We start from the raw sequence: 20,954 nt of genomic DNA, 5'->3' as shown, positions 1-20,954 counted from the left end.
TCACTATATCCCCTCTCCCCGGACCCCGCATTCACTATATCCGCTCTCCCCGGACCCTGCATTCTCTATATCCGCTCTCCCCTGACCCCGCATTCACTATATCCACTCTCCCAGGACCCCGCATTCACTATATCCACTCTCCCTGGACCCTGCATTCACTATATCCGCTCTCCCCGGGCCCTGCATTCACTATATCCGCTCTCCCCGGACCCCACATTCTCTATATCCGGTCTCCACGGACCCTGCATTCACTATATCCGGTCTCCCACAGTACACACAACATGGAAATGCAATTATTTCAGTAAATATAAACTGCTAAATACCTTTTCTCTTCAACAATACATAGCAGTCTTGTGACTTCTGTCAGTGTTCAGCAGAGCACTGGTTACAGCTTGTAGGAGGCATTTTCATTTTGCTCTAGGAAGATGCAGAACCCCTGACCTCTGTAGGATAGTGCTGATTGGCCCTGTGCTGATCACATGCACTCTCCCAAGAAAAAAAAAAAAAAACCTCTCTAGCAATACACACCAAACTGAGCATGTGCAGAGTGACTCCACACAATACGTCTTATCAGGAGATAAGAGGGGGACACTGGAAGAAGGGGAGGATCAGAGAAGACAAGATCCTTTTTTGCACACTGCAGAGGATTAACCCCTTAGGTTCCACAGTGAGTATAACCAGAATGCTTTGCTGCATCTACAGACTGATTGTACTGTTGGGGGTTTAGTAACACTTTAAGATTTTGAGTAGACATAGACTTGAAAAAATACATTTTGATGTGAGAGCGAAGCTTTCCGTGTATTTTATTAGATATTTTTATATTTCTGTTTGTTCCAGTAAAACTATTATATCGTTGCTCTCATGAGCGTTGTGTAACCTTGCAGGATAGGAAATGACAGACGTAGTTAGAGCGTTTTCCCCCACATTTCATTATTATATCCATCTTGGCGGCGCAAAATCACCAAAGACGGTCTAAAATATGATTCTAGTCTAGAAAAAAAATCAATTTTATGTTTTGTTATATACTAAACAGCAGTATTGTATGAAAGGTTTGGCCAGCTTGGTGTCTTCTATGGGGGAGATTTCCTAAAACTGGAGCACTCAGAATCTGGTGCTGCTGTACATGGCAGCCAATCAGCTTCTAGCTTCAGCTTGTTCCATTAAGCTTTGGCAATAAAACCTGGAAGCTGATTGGTTCAGTTATGAATGAGCACAGCGAGTGATTGGCACCGATCACTCATTGTGTTCATTCAGGAAAAGAAGGGGCTGGTAACACATTTGTTCGGTGTATTGTAACACTGAGAGACAGAATAGCAACAACAAATTCAGCAGAAATGCATGTCTAACTCTGGGGTCCCATATGGAAGAAAAATATATTTGAAATACTACAATTTTGGCCGTATTCAATATATTTCAATAAATAAATATCTATATATACAGCGAAGGAAATGCGTATTTGCTCCCCTGCTGATTCTGAATGTTTGCCCCTCACAAATAAATGATCGGTCTAAAAATCGAATGTTCGGTGTATTGTAACACTGAGAGACAGAATACAACAACAAATTCAGCAGAAATGCGTCTAACAAATGATGACTGATCTGCATGTTCATGAGGGAAAGAAGGATTTGATTCCCTTCACAAAACATGACTTAGTACTTGGTGGCCAATCCCTTGTTGGCAATCACAGAAGTCAGACGTTTCCTGGAGTTGGCCCCCAGGTTCGCACACATCTCAGGAGGGATTTTGGCCCACTCCTCTTGGCAGATCCTCTCCAAGTCATTAAGGTTTGGTGGCTGACGTTTGGCAACTCGAACTTTCAGCTCCCTCCACAGATTTTCAATCGGATGAAGGTCTGGAGACTGGCTAGGCCACTCCAGGACCTTAATGTGCTTCTTCTTGAGCCGCTCCTTTGTTGCCTTGGCCGTGTGTTTTGGGTCATTGTCATGCTGGAACACCCATCCACCACCCATTTTCAATGCCCTGGCTGAGGGAAGAAGGTTCTCACCCAAGATTTGATGGTACATTACCCCGTCCATCGTCCCGTTTGATGCGATACAGTTGTCCTGTCCCCTTCGTAGAAAAACACCCCAAAGCAGAATGTTTCCACCACCATGTTTCACAGTTGGGATGGTGTTCTTGAGGTCATAGGCAGCATTCTTCCTCCTCCAAACACATTGAGTTGAGTTGATGCCAAAGAGCTCGATTTTGGTCTCATCTGACCACAACACTTTCCACCAGTCCTCCTCTGCATCATTCAGATGTTCAGTAGCAGACCTCAGACGGGCCTGGACATGTGCTTTCTTGAGCAGAGGGACCTTGCGGGCACTGCAGGATTTCAGTCCTTGTCGGCGTAGTGTGTTACCAATTGTTTTCTTGGTGACTGTGGTCCCAGCTGCCTGGAGATCATTGACAAGATCCTCACGTGTAGTTCTGGGATGATTCCTCACTGTTCTCATGATCATTGGCACTCCACGAGGTGAGATCTTGCATGGTGCACCAGACCTAGGGAGACTGACACTTGTTTTGTGTTTCTTCCATTTGTGAATGATTGCACCAACTGTTGTCACCTTCTCACCAAGCTGCTTGGCCATAGTTTGGTAGCCCAGTCCAGCCTTGTGTAGGTCTACAATCTTGTCCCTGACATCCTTGGACAGCTCTTTGGTCTTTGCCATGGTGGAGAGTTTGGAATCTGATGGTTTGATTGCTCCTGTGGACAGGTGTCTTTTATACAGGTAACACAATGAGATTAGCAGCACTCCCTTTAAGAGACTGCTTCTAATCTCAGCTTGTTACCTGTATGAAAGACACCTGGTAGCCAGAAATCCTGCTGAATGATAGGGGATCAAATCCTTATTTCCCTCATGAACATGCAGATCCGTCATCATTTGTTAGACGCATTTCTGCTGAATTTGTTGTTGTATTCTGTCTCTCAGTGTTACAATACACCCAACATTCCATTGTTAGACCGATCATTTCTGTGTGAGGGGCGAACATTCCATTGTTAGACCGATCATTTCTGTGTGAGGGGCAAACATTCAACATCAGCCGGGGAGCAAATACGCATTTCGTTCACTGTATATATATACACACACACACTATATTGCCAAAAGTATTGGCCCCTCCCTCCCAATCATGTGATTCAGGTGTTCCAATCCCCTCCATGGACACAGGTGTATACAATCAAGCCCCTAGGCATGCAGACGGCTTCTACAAACATTGGTGAAAGAATGGGTCGCTCTCAGGAGCTCAGTGACTCCAAGCGTGGTCCCGTGATAGGTGGCCACCTGTGCAATAAGTCCATCCGTGACATTTCCTGGCTACTAAATATTCCACGCTCAACTGTTAGTGGGATTATAACAAAGTGGAAGCCACTGGGAAGCCACCAAGTGGTAGGCCACGTCACATGACAGGGCGGGGTCAGCGCATGCTGAAGCGCACAGTGCGCAGAAGTCGCCAACTGTCTGCAGAGTCAATAGCTAAAGACCTCCAAGCTTGGTGTGGCCTTCAGATGAGCCCAACAACAGTGCGTAGAGAGCTTCATGGAATGGGTTTCCATGGCCGAGCAGCTGCACCCAAGCCTTACATCACCCAGTGCAATGCAAAGTGTTGGATGCCATGGTGTAAAGCACGCCGCCACTGGACTCTAGAGCAGAGGAGACGTGTTCTCTGGAGTGACCAATCACGCTTCTCTTTCTGGCAATCCAATGGACGTGTCTGGGTTTGGCGGTTGCCAGGAGAACGGTACTTGCCTGACTGCATTGTGCCAAGTGTAAAGTTTGGTGGAGGGGGGATTATGGTGTGGGGTGGTTTTTCAGGGGCTGGGCTTGGCCCCCTAGTTGCAGTGAAGGGAACTCTTAAGGCGACATTTTGGACAATTTCATGCTCCCAACTTTGTGGGAAGAGTTTGGGGATGGCCCCTTCCTGTTCCAACATGACTGCCCACCAATGCACAAAGCAAGGTCCATGGAGAAGCCAGTTTGGGGTGGAGGAACTTGACTGGCCTGCACAGAGTCCTGACCTCAACCCCATAGAACACCTTTGGGATGAATTAGAGCGCAGACTGCGAGCCAGGCCTCCTCCCCCGACATCAGTGCCTGACCTGACAAATGTGCTTCTGGAAGAATGGTCCAACCTTCCCATAGACACCCTCCTAAACCTTGTGGACGGCCTTCCCAGAAGAGTTGAAGCTGTTATAGCTGCAAAGGGCGGGGCCAACTCAATATTGAACCCTATGGACTAAGACTGGGGGGTCATTAAAGGTCATGTGTGTGGAAAGGGCGGGGCCAACTCAATATTGAACCCTACGGACTAAGACTGGGGGGCCATTAAAGGTCATGTGTGTGGAAAGGGCGGGGCCAACTCAATATTGAACCCTACAGACTAAGACTGGGAGGACATTATAGGTCATGTGTGTGGAAAGGGCGGGGCCAACTCAATATTGAACCCTACAGACTAAGACTTGGGGGGCCATTAAAGGTCATGTGTGTGGAAAGGGCGGGGCCAACTCAATATTGAACCCTACGGACTAAGGCTGGCCATAGATTATACAATTTTCTTGAGAATTGTGGTTTAGATTTACCAAAAACCATATAATATGAGGTCAAACATAAACAACACTTTCAATTGTATTCAATTAGGCAGGACCTTGTACTACATAGTTAAAGGAAAATTGTATAGTGTATGGCCAGACTAAGACTGGGAGGCCATTAAAGGTCATGTGCGTGGAAAGGCCGGCGGCCCAATACTTATTTTATATATATATATATATATATATATATATATATATATATATATATATATAATAGATAGATATCCTATATATTTAATAAATATATGGGTATCTATTGGTACATTTGTGCATATTCAGTTCATTATAATTGTATATGCTATATCATATTTATAGATATACATGGATGGCACAAACATAGATCTGTACTAAAAAAAAAACATAGATCAGTTAAAAAAAAATAATTAAATATATATATATGTATGTGTGTGTTTTTTAGTACAGATGTATGTTTGGTTTGCTATGATATATGGTTTGTGTATATATATATATATATAGAATAATAATTAATTAAATTGTCACAAATATATAGATATATCTATATATTTGTGAAAATGCAACTCATTATAATAGTATATGCTACGCTATTATTTTTTTTATTTATTTTACTTGCTATTCTTTTCACCATGAAAGTGGCGTTACCCTTTAAGTATACAGTAAAATGGTCCAGAATCAGATTATTTTGCAATATCTGTGAATATTCATTAAATATATAGAACAAACATCTATTTATATATAAAATACAGTGTGCATGTGTTGTGTGTTTATATATATATATATATATATATATATATAATATATATATAATAATATACATATTATTGTATAAAATATATATAAATATATATATATTTATAATAATATACAATAATAATTATATATATATATATATATATATATATAAAAGTGCAGCGCTTTATGTATTTGCTGTTGATTGCCTAGTATCAGGGTTTTTGTGTTCAGCTGCTATATGATTTTACACTTCATTTTTTTTTATTGATTACCTATTGTGGTTCTTATTAGCGCAGGTTTATATATATATGTATCCTTGTTTCAATAATTTTATATATATATATATTTTTGAATATTCAATTCATTATACACATGATATCTACCAGACTCTCGACAAATTTTTTTTTTTTTTTTTTCAATGTTCTTATGTTGTTCCATGCACTTAGACAGCCGTACCAAGCTGGCCAAGCCACCTGCCAACCCAGATCTGAATATAACACCCAACACTGTATGCCCCCCCCTTTAAACTTTCAGCACCAACATATGCTTTTTGCAACAACCTCCATGCAGCAGCCCAAACCCACGGTGATATCTACCAGACTCACAATTTTTATTTTTTTTTACAATGTTCTTACGTTGTTCCTATGTTGTTCCATTCACTTAGACAGCCGTACCAAGCTGGCCAAGCCGCCTACCAACCCAGATAGGAATATAAAACCCAACACTGTATTCCCCCCCCCCCCTTTAAACTTTCAGCACCAACATATGCTTTTTGCAACAACCTCCATGCAGCAGCCCAAACCCACGGTGATATCTACCAGACTCACAATTTTTAATTTTTTTTTCCAATGTTCTTACGTTGTTCTATGCACTTAGACAGCCGTACCAAGCTGGCCAAGCCGCCTACCAACCCAGATATGAATATAAAACCCAACACTGTATCCCCCCCCCCTTTAAACTTTCAGCGCCAACATATGCTTTTTGCAACAACCTCCATGCAGCAGCCCAAACCCGCGACTACCTTCAACGTACCCCCTTTTTTTTTTTTTTGCAGTAACACCAGCCAAAATCCTAAGTGCCTTTTCGCCCGTCACATCCCCTTGCAGTAATGCAGCTTTTTAAAACGCTTTATGGCTCGTCTAACATCTGCATCTCGTAGCCCAGCGTCCCCCCCCCCACCCCCTTCTCATCCCTATTGCCTTTCACATCTGTTCGCAAGCCAACCCAGCTGCCGAACGCTCGACTGCCTCCGCCAGAAAAAAGAAAAAAAAAAAACCTTTTCAATACGAATTTTCCTCGCTGCCTAATTTTCCAGCGCGCGGCGAGGGTTAAAGAATATCTCGCATTGCAGAAATGCAACTAGCATACCAAACAGTCTATTGCGAAGTCTACCGGGGCTAATGCAGCCGGCAGGAAAAACCATGCATTGGAAAGAGTAGACCTCCAAACGGATACAGTGTTGCAAATAAAAGGTTTTCAATAAATACTAAAAAAAAAAAAAAAAAAAAAAAAAGGTGCAAAAAGAAAAAGCGCAGCCAAGGATGCGTCGAGCGGTTGTACACATGCACGCCGACATAACGTAGACAATGTTACCTGTTTGATAGCTGCTGCAGGGTGGGGGGTCCAGCCAGTGCTAAGTCTAATGGACAGAGGAGTCAGTGCAGAGAAGAAAGGGAAGGGGGGGGGGAGAGGGATAGAGAGAGAGGAAAAAAAGGGGGAGGGGAGCAGCGGGCAGAGATGGAGGAAAAGATTCATTCATTCAGGGCTTAGAGTCAGAATGAGGGTTCATTATTATTTTTTTTTTTTTTTGCTGGTGCGAGGGGGAAAAAGAAAAGGGAGGTAGGAAATAGGGGGTGGGAAAAAAAGAGACACAGAGGGAGGAGAAATAAAAAAAAAAAAAAAAAAAAAAAAAAGGAGGGGGGGGGGGGGGGGGGGGGGGGTGTTGCACTGGCTGTCAGTACGAGGGGTGAGGTTTGCAAATATCGATAGGAGCCGACAGACCAATCAGACGGCCGGACCGGGAGGCGATCTGCATATATAAATGTGTGTCTGTTGCTGTATAGATATGTGCGGCAATTATATACATTCATTAATTAGCATGTTTCATGGGAACGCATGCCGTGTTTATCCTGCCTGCTTCACGGTGACACGGCTTTAATTGAGTCTGAGCGCAGCAGATTACACGTTTACATCTGATAGGAAATCCAGGCTGGATGTCTTCAGTTATTTTTGGATCAGTTTATTTAAAAAAAAAAAAAAAAAAGAAGCTTTAAATTGCGGTGCGGAGCACATGCGTTGCGTGAAGGCAGAATATTCAAAATGACAATCGGAAATATAGGAAGGATGTTTTAATTATTTTTGTATCTTAATTTATTTTATTTTATTCTGATATAATTTAAAAAAAAAAAAAAAAAAGCTGTAAATTGCGGTGCGGAGCACATGCGTTGCGTGAAGGCCGCCTTTTCGAAATGACAATCGGAAATATAGGAAGGATTTTTTTTATTATTTTTGTATCTTAATTTATTTTATTTTTATATAGTTTTAAAAAAAAATTAAAAATAGTTGGGAATTTCTAACTGAAGGCCAATAATTGTCACTAATTTTTGATAGGGAATATAGGAAGGATGTTTTAATTATTTTTGTATCTTAATTTATTTTATTTTATTCTGATGTAATTTAAAAAAAAAAAAAAAAAAGCTGTAAATTGCGTTGCGGAGCACATGCGTTGCGTGAAGGCCGCCTTTTCGAAATGACAATCGGAAATATAGGAAGGATGTTTTAATTATTTTTGTATCTTAATTTATTTTATTTTGATGTAATTTAAAAAAAAAAAAAAGCTGTAAATTGCGGTGCGGAGCACATGCGTTGCGTGAAGGCCGCCTTTTCGAAATGACAATCGGAAATATAGGAAGGATTTTTTTTATTATTTTTGTATCTTAATTTATTTTATTTTTATATAGTTTTAAAAAAAAATTAAAAATAGCTGGGAATTTCTAACTGAAGGCCAATAATTGTCACTAATTTTTGATAGGGAATATAGGAAGGATGTTTTAATTATTTTTGTATCTTAATTTATTTTATTTTATTTTTATATATTTAAAAAAAAGTATACATTTTTAAAAAAAAATTAAAAATAGCTGGGAATTTCTAACTGAAGACCATTAAGGCAATTGAAATGATCATTAATTTTTGATAGGAAATATAAGCAGGATGTTTTAATTATTTTTGTATCTTTATTTTATTTTTATATTTAAAAAAAAAAAATAGCTGGGAAATTCTAACTGAAGGCCATTAAGGCCATTGAAATGGCCATTAATTTTTGATAGGCAATATAGGAAGGATGTTTTAATTATTCTTGTATCTTTATTTTATTTTTATATATTTTAAAAAAAATTTGGCAGGATGTTTTAATTATTTTTGTATCTTAATTTATTTTATTTTATTTTTATATATTTAAAAAAAATGTATATATTTTTTTTTAAAAAATTAAAAATAGCTGGGAATTTCTAACTGAAGGCCATTAAGGCCATTGAAATGGCCATTAATTTTTGATAGGGAATATAGGAAGGATGTTTTAATTATTCTTGTATCTTTATTTTTATATATTTTTTTAAAAAAATTTGGCAGGATGTTTTAATTCTTTTTGTATCTTAATTTATTTTATTTTATTTTTATATATTTAAAAAAAAGTATACATTTTTTAAAAAAAATTAAAAATAGCTGGGAATTTCTAACTGAAGACCATTAAGGCAATTGAAATGATCATTAATTTTTGATAGGAAATATAAGCAGGATGTTTTAATTATTTTTGTATCTTAATTTATTTTATTTTTATATAATTTAAAAAAAAAAAAAAAAGCTGTAAATTGCGGTGCGGAGCACATGCGTTGCGTGAAGGCCGCCTTTTCGAAATGACAATCGGAAATATAGGAAGGATTTTTTTATTATTTTTGTATCTTAATTTATTTTATTTTTATATAGTTTTAAAAAAAAATTAAAAATAGTTGGGAATTTCTAACTGAAGGCCAATAATTGTCACTAATTTTTGATAGGGAATATAGGAAGGATGTTTTAATTATTTTTGTATCTTAATTTATTTTATTTTTATATAATTTAAAAAAAAAAAAAAAGCTGTAAATTGCGGTGCGGAGCACATGCGTTGCGTGAAGGCCGCCTTTTCGAAATGACAATCGGAAATATAGGAAGGATTTTTTTTATTATTTTTGTATCTTAATTTATTTTATTTTTATATAGTTTTAAAAAAAAATTAAAAATAGCTGGGAATTTCTAACTGAAGGCCAATAATTGTCACTAATTTTTGATAGGGAATATAGGAAGGATGTTTTAATTATTTTTGTATCTTAATTTATTTTATTTTATTTTTATATATTTAAAAAAAAGTATACATTTTTAAAAAAAAATTTAAAATAGCTGGGAATTTCTAACTGAAGACCATTAAGGCAATTGAAATGATCATTAATTTTTGATAGGAAATATAAGCAGGATGTTTTAATTATTTTTGTATCTTTATTTTATTTTATTTTTATATTTAAAAAAAAAAAATAGCTGGGAAATTCTAACTGAAGGCCATTAAGGCCATTGAAATGGCCATTAATTTTTGATAGGCAATATAGGAAGGATGTTTTAATTATTCTTGTATCTTTATTTTATTTTTATATATTTTTAAAAAAAATTTGGCAGGATGTTTTAATTATTTTTGTATCTTAATTTATTTTATTTTATTTTTATATATTTAAAAAAAATTTATATATTTTTTTAAAAAAATTAAAAATAGCTGGGAATTTCTAACTGAAGGCCATTAAGGCCATTGAAATGGCCATTAATTTTTGATGGGGAATATAGGAAGGATGTTTTAATTATTCTTGTATCTTTATTTTTATATATTTTTAAAAAAAAATTTGGCAGGATGTTTTAATTATTTTAGTATCTTAATTTATTTTATTTTATTTTTATATATTTAAAAAAAAGTATACATTTTTTTAAAAAAATTTAAAATAGCTGGGAATTTCTAACTGAAAACCATTAAGGCAATTGAAATGATCATTAATTTTTGATAGGAAATATAAGCAGGATGTTTTAATTATTTTTGTATCTTTATTTTATTTTATTTTTATATTTAAAAAAAAAAAAATAGATGGGAAATTCTAACTGAAGGCCATTGAAATGGCCATTAATTTTTGATAGGCAATATAGGAAGGATGTTTTAATTATTCTTGTATCTTTATTTTATTTTTATATATTTTTAAAAAAAATTTGGCAGGATGTTTTAATTATTATTGTATCTTAATTTATTTTATTTTATTTTTATATATTTAAAAAAAATTTATATATTTTTTAAAAAAAATTAAAAATAGCTGGGAATTTCTAACTGAAGGCCATTAAGGCAATTGAAATAATCATTAATTTTTGATATGAAATATAAGCAGGATGTTTTAATTATTTTTGTATCTTTATTTTATTTTTATATTTAAAAAAAATAAATAAATAGCTGGGAAATTCTAACTGAAGGCCATTAAGGCCATTGAAATGGTCATTAATTTTTGATAGGGAATATAGGAAGGATGTTTTAATTATTCTTGTATCTTTATTTTATTTTTATATATTTTTAAAAAAAATATGGCAGGATGTTTTAATTATTTTTGTATCTTAATTTATTTTATTTTATTTTTATATATTTAAAAAAAATTTATATATTTTTTTAAAAAAATTAAAAATAGCTGGGAATTTCTAACTGAAGGCCATTAAGGCAATTGAAATGATCATTAATTTTTGATATGAAATATAAGCAGGATGTTTTAATTATTTTTGTATCTTTATTTTATTTTATTTTTATATTTAAAAAAAATAAATAAATAGCTGGGAAATTCTAACTGAAGGCCATTAAGGCCATTGAAATGGCCATTAATTTTTGATAGGCAATATAGGAAGGATGTTTTAATTATTCTTGTATCTTTATTTTATTTGTATATATTTTTTAAAAAAATTTGGCAGGATGTTTTAATTATTTTTGTATCTTAATTTATTTTATTTTATTTTTATATATTTAAAAAAAATTTATATATTTTTTCAAAAAAATTAAAAATAGCTGGGAATTTCTAACTGAAGGCCATTAAGGCAATTGAAATGATCATTAATTTTTGATAGGGAATATAGGAAGGATGTTTTAATTATTCTTGTATCTTTATTTTATTTTTATATATTTTAAAAAAAAAAATTGGCAGGATGTTTTAATTATTTTTGTATCTTAATTTATTTTATTTTATTTTTATATATTTAAAAAAAATTTATATATTTAAAAAAAAAAATAAAAAATAGCTGAGAATTTCTAACTGAAGGCCATTAAGGCAATTGAAATGATCATTAATTTTTTATATGAAATATAAGCAGGATGTTTTAATTGTTTTTGTATCTTTATTTTATTTTATTTTTATATTTTAAAAAAAAAAAATAGCTGGGAAATTCCAACTGAAGGCCATTAAGGCCATTGAAATGGTCATTAATTTTTGATAGGGAATATAGGAAGGATGTTTTAATTATTCTTGTATCTTTATTTTATTTTTATATATTTTTAAAAAAAATATGGCAGGATGTTTTAATTATTTTTGTATCTTAATTTATTTTATTTTATTTTTATATATTTAAAAAAAATTATATATTTTTTTTAAAAAATTAAAAATAGCTGGGAATTTCTAACTGAAGGCCATTAAGGCAATTGAAATGATCATTAATTTTTGATATGAAATATAAGCAGGATGTTTCAATTATTTTTGTATCTTTATTTTATTTTATTTTTATATTTAAAAAAAATAAATAAATAGCTGGGAAATTCTAACTGAAGGCCATTAAGGCCATTGAAATGGCCATTAATTTTTGATAGGGAATATAGGAAGGATGTTTTAATTATTCTTGTATCTTTATTTTATTTTTATATATTTTTAAAAAAAATATGGCAGGATGTTTTAATTATTTTTGTATCTTAATTTATTTTATTTTTATATATTTAAAAAAAATTTATATATATTTTTAAAAAAATTAAAAATAGCTGGGAATTTCTAACTGAAGGCCATTAAGGCCATTGAAATGATCATTAATTTTTGATATGAAATATAAGCAGGATGTTTCAATTATTTTTGTATCTTTATTTTATTTTATTTTTATATTTAAAAAAAATAAATAAATAGCTGGGAAATTCTAACTGAAGGCCATTAAGGCCATTGAAATGGCCATTAATTTTTGATAGGGAATATAGGAAGGATGTTTTAATTATTCTTGTATCTTTATTTTATTTTTATATATTTTTTAAAAAAATATGGCAGGATGTTTTAATTATTTTTGTATCTTAATTTATTTTATTTTTATATATTTAAAAAAAATTTATATATATTTTTAAAAAAATTAAAAATAGCTGGGAATTTCTAACTGAAGGCCATTAAGGCCATTGAAATGATCATTAATTTTTGATAGGCAATATAGGAAGGATGTTTTAATTATTCTTGTATCTTTATTTTATTTTTATATATTTTTTAAAAAAAATTGGCAGGATGTTTTAATTATTTTTGTATCTTAATTTATTTTATTTTATTTTTATATATTTAAAAAAAATTTATATATTTTTAAAAAAAAATAAAAAATAGCTGAGAATTTCTAACTGAAGGCCATTAAGGCAATTGAAATGATCATTAATTTTTTATATGAAATATAGGCAGGATGTTTTAATTATTTTTGTATCTTAATTAATTTAATTTTATTTTTATATATTTAAAAAAAAAAATTAAAAATAGCTGGGAATTTTTAACTGAAGGCCATTAAGGACCCATTTAGCAATTGCGGAGCATTAATGAACGCACGCTAACGCGCAATTCCTTGAGGCAGCGCAATTTTATTGAATAGGAAATATAGACAGGATCAGGGGGTTTTTTTTCAGTGGGAATCTCGGGGGGAACGCAGAACGCACTAAATGTATGTAAAAAAAAAATCTGTGAATTTCTAACTAAAGGCCTTGAAGGTCCTGTGTGCGTTTCTGTGATGCGATCAGGAATGTGTGCGTTCAGGCAGCCCATGCAAAATGAGAATTGATTTTCAGCATATTGGATTAGCCATTTATTTTTGATTGGAAATGTAGGCAGGATGAGTTCATATATATATATATATACAGTGAAGGAAATGCGTATTTGCTCCCCGGCTGATGTTGAATGTTCGCCCCTCACACAGAAATGATCGGTCTAACAATGGAATGTTCGGTGTAACACTGAGAGACAGAATACAACAACAAATTCAGCAGAAATGCGTCTAACAAATGATGACGGATCTGCATGTTCATGAGGGAAATAAGGATTTGATCCTCTATCATTCAGCAGGATTTCTGGCTCCCAGGTGTCTTTCATACAGGTAACAAGCTGAGATTAGAAGCAGTCTCTTAAAGGGAGTGCTGCTAATCTCATTTTGTTACCTGTATTAAAAGACACCTGTCCACAGGAGCCATCAAACCATCAGATTCCAAACTCTCCACCATGGCAAAGACCAAAGAGCTGTCCAAGGATGTCAGGGACAAGATGGTAGACCTACACAAGGCTGGACTGGGCTACCAAACTATGGCCAAGCAGCTTGGTGAGAAGGTGACAACAGTTGGTGCAATCATTCACAAATGGAAGAAACACAAAACAAGTGTCAGTCTCCCTAGGTCTGGTGCACCATGCAAGATCTCACCTCGTGGAGTGTCAATGATCATGAGAACAGTGAGGAATCATCCCAGAACTACACGTGAGGATCTTGTCAATGATCTCCAGGCAGCTGGGACCACAGTCACCAAGAAAACAATTGGTAACACACTACGCCGACAAGGACTGAAATCCTGCAGTGCCCGCAAGGTCCCTCTGCTCAAGAAAGAACATGTCCAGGCCCGTCTGAAGTCTGCCACTGAACATCTGAATGATGCAGAGGAGGACTGGTGGGAAGTGTTGTGGTCAGATGAGACCAAAATCCAGCTCTTTGGCATCAACTCAACTCGCCGTGTTTGGAGGAGGAGGAATGCTGCCTATGACCCCAAGAACACCATCCCAACTGTGAAACATGGTGGTGGAAACATTCTGCTTTGGAGGTGTTTTTCTGCTAAGGGAACAGGACAACTGCACCGCATCAAAGGGACGATGGACGGGGCAATGTACCCTCAAATCTTGGGTGAGAACCTTCTTCCCTCAGCCAGGGCATTGAAAATGGGTGGTGGATGGGTGTTCCAGCATGACAATGACCCAAAACACACGGCCAAGGCAACAAAGGAGGGGCTCAAGAAGAAGCACATTAAGGTCCTGGAGTGGCCTAGCCAGTCTCCAGACCTTCATCCGATTGAAAATCTGTGGAAGGAGCTGAAAGTTTGAGTTGCCAAACGTCAACCACCAAACCTTAATGACTTTAAGGATCTGCCAAGAGGAGTGGGCCAAAATCCCTCCTGAGATGTGTGCGAACCTGGGGGCCAACTCCAGGAAACGTCTGACCTCTGTGATTGCCAACAAGGGATTGGCCACCAAGTACTAAGTCATGTTTTGTGAAGGGGATCAAATCCTTCTTTCCCTCATGAACATGCAGATCAGTCATCATTTGTTAGACGCATTTCTGCTGAATTTGTTGTTGTATTCTGTCTCTCAGTGTTACACCGAACATTCGATTTGTAGACCGATCATTTCTGTGTGAGGGGCGATCATTCAGCAAAAGCCGGGGAGCAAATACACACATACATACAATAAAATAAATTAATGGAAAGCACCCCCCCCCCCCCGGGCCCCCCTCTGCTCACACGCAAATAGAACCGTGTAAGTCGGTCAGGCACATATATGGAAACAGTGATTGCACCACAGGGGAGGTATTACCGCCCCCCAAGTGCACCCCTTACCCACCTCCTAGTACCGACCCTTTTAGAGAATACAGAACAATATCTCCCCCAGCAACAATAGATCCCACAGCAACAATAAACCCCAGCAACAATAGATCCATCAGCAACAATAGATCCCCAGCAACAATATATCCATCAGCAACAATAGATCCCCAGCAACAATAGACCCATTAGCAACAATAGATCCTCAGCAACAATAGATCTATTAGCAACAATAGATCCATTAGCAACAATAGATCCCCAGCAACAATAGATCCCCCAGCAATGATAGACTTCCTAGCATGATTAATAGATTGCTCCAACAACAATAGATTCCCCCAGCAACAATAGACCCTCCCCCAGCAATGATAGATCCCCCAATGATAGATGTCCCCACAACTATATATCTCCCCAGCAACAATTGATCCCCCCTAGCAACAATAGACTTCCTCAGCAACAAAAGACCCCCCCCCAACCACAATAGGCCCCCACAACAATAAACCTCTTCAGCAACAATAGACCACCCCCAGCAACAACAGACCTCACCAGCAACAATAGACTCCACCCCCCAGCAATAATAGACCATTCCAACAACAATAGATCCCTCAGCAACAACAGAACACCCACAACAATAGATCCCCCAGCAACAAAAGACCCCCCAGCAATGCTATCTCTCCCCAATAATATATGCCCCCACAACAAGAGATCCCCCAGCAACAAAAGACCTCCCAGCAATGCTAGCTCTCCCCAATAATATATGTCCCCACAACAATAGATCTCTCAAGCAACAATAGAACTTCTCAGCAACAATAGATTGCTACAAATATAATAGATCCCTACAGCAATAGATCCCCCAGCAACAATAGACCCCCCCCAACAACAGTAGCTCTCCCCAGCAACAACAGACCTCCTCAGTAAAAATATATCCCTCCTAGTAACAATATACTTCTGCAGCAACAATAGCCCCCCAGCAATGATAGATCCCCACAGCACAATACCCCAGGCAACAATAGGTCCATCTCAGAAACAAAAGATGCCCCAACCAGCAACAACAGATCCCCCAGCAACAATAGATTGCTCCAACAGCAATAGATCCCCCCCAAAAATAGATCTCCCAACCACAATAGATCCCCCAACAACAATAGACCCCCCCCCCAACAACAGTAGCTCTCCCCAGCAACAACAGAACTCCTCAGTAAAAATAGATCCCTCCTAGTAACAATATACCTCTGCAGCAACAATAGCCCCCCAGCAACGATAGATCCCCACAGCACAATACCCCAGGCAACAATAGATCCATCTAAGAAACAATAGATGCCTCAACCACCAACAATAGATCCCCCAGCAACAATAGATTGCTCCAACAGCAATAGATCCCCCACACAAATAGATCTCCAAACCACAATAGATCCCCCAGCAACAATAGACCCACCAGCAATGCTAGCTTTCCCCAATAATATATGCCCCCCAAACAATAGCTCCCCCAGCAACAAAAGACCCCCCAGCAATGATAGCTCTCCCCAATAATATATTTCCCCACAACAATAGATCTCCCAAGCAACAATAGAACTTCTCAGCAACAATAGATTGCTCCAACAATAATAGATCCCTACAGCAATACATCCCCCAGCAACAATAGACCCCCCCAACAACAGTAGCTCTCCCCAGCAACAACAGACCTCCTCAGTAAAAATAGATCCCTCCTAGTAACAATATACCTCTGCAGCAACAATAGCCCCCCAGTAATGATAGATCCCCACAGCACAATACCCCAGGCAACAATAGGTCCATCTCAGAAACAATAGATGCCCTAACCAGCAACAACAGATCCCCCAGCAACAATAAATTGCTCCAACAGCAATATATCCCCCCCAAAAATAGATCTCCCAACCACAATAGATCCCCCAGCAACAATAGACCCCCCCCCCCAACAACAGTAGCTCTCCCCAGCAACAACAGAACTCCTCAGTAAAAATAGATCCCTCCTAGTAACAATATACCTCTGCAGCAACAATAGCCCCCCCAGCAACGATAGATCCCCACAGCACAATACCCCAGGCAACAATAGATCCATCTAAGAAACAATAGATGCCTCAACCACCAACAATAGATCCCCCAGCAACAATAGATTGCTCCAACAGCAATAGATCCCCCACACAAATAGATCTCCCAACCACAATAGATCTCCAAGCAACAATAGACCCCCCCCAACAACAGTAGCTCTCCCCAGCAACAACAGACCTCCTCACTAAAAATAAATCCCTCCTAGTAACAATAGATCCCTCCTACTAATAATAGACCCTTGCAGGAACAATTGCCCCCCAGCAACAATAGATCCCCACAGCACAATACCCCCAGGCAACAATAGATCCATCCCAGCAACAATAGATCCATCCCAGCAACAATAGATGCCTCAATCGTCAACAATAGATCTCCCAGCAACAATAGATCTCCCAGCAGCCAGTATTATTGGACCCTCCCGCACACTCCAGAATTACATACATTCAGGGCTAGAGGTGCCGGAACTGAACCCCCCAAGGTTCCTGCTGAACCCCCCAATCAGACATTTACATTTTTTTTTCCCTTGGTGTTATTTATTTCTTACAGGTAAATATAAATCATCAACAATTTACTTATTATATATTCACATCCTGTAAGTCCCGCCCCTGAGGAGCTAACAATGGAAGGTCCCTCTCTCACATACAAGGGCCTTGTTAAGCAGGAGCCCATTAACCTGCCAGCATGTCTCTGCAGTGTGGAGGGAAGACCACGCAGGAACAGGGAGAACATGCAAACTCCATGCAGGTACCCTTTTTGTCATCACTGGGTCTCTGTGCTTCTCTGTGCAATGCAGGCACATCGTGGCTGGTGGGGTGGGAGCTGGGAGGGGCTGTAAATAGCATCCTAAAAACATCACAGCACCCCGCCCTGGGACTCCTCCCAAGAGCTCTCAGTCCTGATGCAAGCACGCCGGTTCTGGCAGTGGAGGGCCTCTCACCTGGCTGCAGATCACTTGCCCAGCCGCCTGTCATCAGACCTCTCTAGGAGGGAGGGAAGCGGAGGAACTTATCCAGGGAATTGTGGGGAAAAGAGTCAACAGTGGCTGCGTCTGAGCATGGGAAGCAAAGGGGCAGCTTTCGTGTAAATTATGCCCGGCGATCCTGCCACGAAGGTCCTTGCTCGGGCACTTCCTGTTATAGGGTGACCACGCTCTGTCCCTGTTTCTCAATGGTGCTCCTGCGTTGTCACCCTGTCACATGGGCTCCTCCATGGAGACTACAAGTGGCTGTTTCGACACACATGACACAGGGGTGGTCCACTGTGGTCACCATCAAGAAACCCGCCCTGAGAAATGCCAGGCAGCCATTGTTGGGGTGCACGTAGGCAGGAAGTGGCTGCAAAGAGGCGGCAGGAGATCAGCAACACTGAGACGCAACAAAGGATGAAAACAAGTACCCCCTCCAGACCACATCCCAGCAAAAAGCCTGTGTGATTGGGGTGGAGGGGCTCTGAGATGGGGGGACAGTGTGATGGGGGTCTTTGTGTTTGGGGGGTTTTGTGATGGCGCACTGTGTGATTGGGGGGCTCTGTGATAGGGGGACTTTTTGTTTGGGGGGGCTCTGTGATTGAGGGACTGTGTGATTGGGTGGAGTTTGTGTGATTGGGGGGCTTTTCGATGGAGGGAGTGTATGATTGGGGGGCTATGTGATGGAGGGAGTGAATGATTGGGGTGACTTTGTGTTTTGGGGGCTCTGTGATGGCTGTGTGATGGGGGGCTCTGTGATGGGGGGTTGTGTGATTGGGAGACTTTGTGATGGAGGGAGTGTATGATTGGGGGGCTATGTGATGGAGGGAGTGAATGATTGGGGTGACTTTGTGTTTTGGGGGCTCTGTGATGGCTGTGTGATGGGGGGCTCTGTGATGGGGGGTTGTGTGATTGGGAGACTTTGTGATGGAGGGAGTGTATGATTGGGGGGCTCTGTGATAGGGGGACTTTGTGTTTGGGGGGCTCTGTGATGGAGGGACTGTGTGATTGGAGGGGAGGTTGTGTAATTGGGGGGGCTCTGTGATGGAGGGAGTGTGTGATTGGGGGGGAGGTTGTGTGATTGAGGGGCTCTGTGATGGGGGACCTTGTGATGGGGGGTTGTGGTGGGGGACTGTGTGATTGGGGGGGCTCTATGATGGGGGGACTGTGCGATTGGGGGGCTCTGTGATGGGGGACCTTGTGATGGGGGGTTGTGGTGGGGGACTGTGTGATTGGGGGGCTCTATGATGGGGGGACTGTGCGATTGGGGGGCTCTGTGATGGGGGACTTTGTGTTTGAGGGGCTCTGTGATGGAAGGACTGTGATTGGGGGGGAGTTTGTGTGATTGAGGGGCTCTGTGATGGGGGGTTATGGTGGGGGACAGTGTGATTGGGGGGCTCTATGATGGGGGACTGTGCGATTGGGGGGCTCTGTGATGGGGGACTTTGTGTTTGGGGGGCTAAGTGATGGAAGGACTGTTTAGGGGGGGGCTCTGTGATGGAAGGACTGTTTAATTGGGGGGGGCTCTGTAATTGGGGTTGTGTGATTGGAGGACTTTGTGATGGAGGGAGTGTATGATTGGGAGGCTCTGTGATGTGTGGTTTGTGGTGGGGGACTAAGTGATTTGGGGGGGGGGGGGGGCTCTATGATAGGGGGACTGTGTAATTGGGCATTCTGTGATGCTGGGGGGCTATGTGTTTGGAGGGCTCTATAATGGGGGGACTGTATTATTGGGGGTCTCTGTGATGGGTGGGGTGGGGGGATGAGTGATTGTGGGGGCTCTGTGATAGGGACTGTGTGTCTATAATGGAGGGACTGTGTGAATGGGGGGGGGGGGGGGTTCCTGTGATAGAGGGACTCTATGATGGGGGGCCCTGTGGTGATGGGGGGACTCTGATGTGATGGAGGGCTCTCCTGTATAGGAGGGACATCTGAAGTGATGGAGGACCGCTGATGTTATAGGGGGTCTGACGTGAAGCAGGAACTCTGACATGAATTGGGGAGGGGAGGGGGGGGTTCTGATGTGATGGTGGGCCCTCTGATGTGATTGGGGACCTCTGGTCCCCCTCTGATCCTCCTGCCAACCCCATCTGACACAGGGGGATCCTGGGCGATGGCAGGAGGAACCACTGAGCACACCAGGGGACCGCTAATCCCAGAAGTGTCAGTTTCTGAAGACCCTTCAGCCGGGCATGTCTCTTCCAGGACTGTGCACAAAAGAAAAAAATTGTATGAAAGAAACAAAGTTTCCACATTACTGACTTACTATGCCTTGTTCTGTTCTGAGTCCCTGTATGGAGGCGGCCATGTTGGTAGAGGCAGGGCTTTGCTTTCTCATGTCAGACCCTCCAGCAAGCAACAGCACAGTAGCGGCATCAGCAATTCTCACTCCAAACCAGCCGAGCTGAGCAGTCAGAGGCTGCAGTGCCTCAGATGATCTCACGCTGCAGATACACAGCTATGAGGTTCTAGCCGCAGGAGTGCCTAGGCACACTTACATACCAGGAAGAGCATTGCTATTTCCAGGAGGAATCCTAGAATATTTGAAGATTGTCATTTCAAAAAGATATCAGCAGGTGGCGACCTTGTATCACCGAACATGCACATGTATTCCATGGTCGTCATTGGATGATCCAAAAAAAAAAAGGGTTCAAATCAAGAACTTTTTATTGACATCCATTTATGTCCGACATGCGTCCTCAGCCGAGGGTGACCTTCACAGCTCTGAGCAACCTATAAAAAAA

The 20,954-nt window shown here is 39.4% G+C and overlaps 1 protein-coding gene across 3 annotated transcripts in view; it reads right to left on the bottom strand.

The window, feature by feature from the left end:
* The window catches only part of FRMPD3 (FERM and PDZ domain containing 3), a 155,602-nt gene extending 148,458 nt beyond the window's left edge, over positions 1-7,144 (bottom strand). For all 3 annotated transcript variants that reach the window (XR_016308258.1, XR_016308259.1, XM_089661395.1), the window contains exon 1: positions 6,893-7,144. The gene's annotated coding sequence lies outside the window, so the exon portion shown is untranslated. The remainder of the gene's footprint in view (positions 1-6,892) is intronic.
* Positions 7,145-20,954: the final 13,810 nt, after the last annotated feature.

The sequence above is a fragment of the Staurois parvus genome, unplaced genomic scaffold, assembly GCF_062004578.1.
Source record: "Staurois parvus isolate SC_StPar_1 unplaced genomic scaffold, SC_StPar_1.0 ptg001332l, whole genome shotgun sequence".
NCBI lineage: Eukaryota > Metazoa > Chordata > Amphibia > Anura > Ranidae > Staurois > Staurois parvus.
The sequence above is the reverse complement of the archived record's forward strand: the minus strand, read 5'-3'. Positions and strand labels throughout refer to the sequence as shown.